Genomic DNA, 1,723 nt, shown 5'->3' with positions numbered 1-1,723 from the left:
TCAGTGTTTCTCTTTCTTCTTCAATACGACGGATACCGGCGATACGATAAAATACAGGACAGTACAGTACAGTGTCTGCACGCGAAAACAGCCGAAACATTGTGACCTTCTGACAATTCATACTTCACACACACACACACACACACACACACACACACACAGTAGTATGTGTCATTGAAAAAAAAAAAGTTTATAAAACACAGACACACACACAGACATAGAAACAGACACAGACACACACTCATACAGACATGCACACAGAAACAGACGCACACAGATTCAGATAGGCACAGACACAAACACACATACACAGACAGGCACACACACAGATAGACACACAGGCACACAAACACACACACGCGTGCGCGCGCGCGCGCGCACATTCCGGATTTGGATCTCCGTCACCCTGACGCTTCTGTCGGAGCACGCAAAACGAAATAGTTCAGCTTGCGCGTGCCGTGTGCATGCACGAGACCTGGCACAGCGCGGGCACAGTGAGGGGCCCGGCATCGAGCATTGGCAGGAAGACTTTCACATCAGTTGTGAGTGGTGCACTTTTCACAGGACTCGACATCTGCCCGCGATCTAGGCCTGGTAAGTCAGCTTGTGGTGTGTGTGTGTGTGTGTGTGTGTGTGTTGATGAACATGTCGGCATGAGGGGGGAGGGACACTCATAGATAGGACTCCGTGACTTTGGTAGAACACACACTCTGTCAGCCATCTATCTGCCTTTGTGTGTGTGTGTGTGTGTGGTGTGTGTGTGTGTGTGTGATGTGGGGGAAGCTTGTCTCCGTGTGAGGTTGGAAATGTCAGAAGAACGGCCTGTTACAATGATAGAGAGCACCAGCGCGATTTAATCCTACCATCACCCCCCTCCCCCTCACCCCCAATCCCCCACGTGCTGTTTGCACACGTGGTGTTGGAAGCGCGCGCCGGGCATGACGCAAGCAGCTCCTTCAGTGAGGATTTCAGAAGTGCTGTGTGGTCATGCTCCTCTGTCTGTTCTAACACCTCGCTGTCTGTATGTCTGTCTGTTCTAACTCCAACTTGGAGCTCTCTGTCTGTCTGTTCAAACACCAACTTGGAGCTCTCTGTCTGTGTGTTCAAACACCAACTTGGAGCTCTCTGTCTGTCTGTCTGCCTGCCTGTCTGTTTTAACACCAACTTGAAGCTCCCTCTCAGTCTGCTGTAACACCTAGCTCCCTCTCAGTCAGTCTGCTGTAACACCTAGCTCCCTCTCAGTCTGCTGTAACACCTAGCTCCCTCTCAGTCAGTCTGCTGTAACACCTAGCTCCCTCTCAGTCAGTCTGCTGTAACACCTAGCTCCCTCTCAGTCTGCTGTAACACCTAGCTCTCTCTCAGTCAGTCTGCTGTAACACCTAGCTCTCTCTCAGTCAGTCTGCTGTAACACCTAGCTCTCTCTCAGTCTGCTGTAACACCTAGCTCTCTCTCAGTCTGCTGTAACACCTAGCTCTCTCTCAGTCAGTCTGCTGTAACACCTAGCTCTCTCTCAGTCAGTCTGCTGTAACACCTAGCTCTCTCTCAGTCTGCTGTAACACCTAGCTCTCTCTCAGTCTGCTGTAACACCTAGCTCTCTCTCAGTCTGCTGTAACACCTATCTCTCTCTCTCTCAGTCTGCTGTAACACCTAGCTCTCTCTCAGTCTGCTGTAACACCTAGCTCTCTCTCAGTCTGCTGTAACACCTAGCTCTCTCTGTCTGCTG

The 1,723-nt window shown here is 50.8% G+C and overlaps 1 protein-coding gene across 1 annotated transcript in view; it reads left to right on the top strand.

The window, feature by feature from the left end:
• Positions 1–493: 493 nt before the first annotated feature.
• LOC143277844 (solute carrier family 2, facilitated glucose transporter member 1-like) overlaps positions 494–1,723 on the top strand; it is a 47,215-nt gene continuing 45,985 nt past the window's right edge. Inside the window, exon 1 of the mRNA XM_076582759.1 lies at positions 494–594. The gene's annotated coding sequence lies outside the window, so the exon portion shown is untranslated. The remainder of the gene's footprint in view (positions 595–1,723) is intronic.

The sequence above is a fragment of the Babylonia areolata genome, chromosome 35 (assembly GCF_041734735.1).
Source record: "Babylonia areolata isolate BAREFJ2019XMU chromosome 35, ASM4173473v1, whole genome shotgun sequence".
In the NCBI taxonomy this organism is placed as follows: Eukaryota; Metazoa; Mollusca; class Gastropoda; order Neogastropoda; family Buccinidae; genus Babylonia; species Babylonia areolata.
Note: the sequence above shows the minus strand (reverse complement) of the source record. Positions and strands in the feature narration are given on the sequence as shown.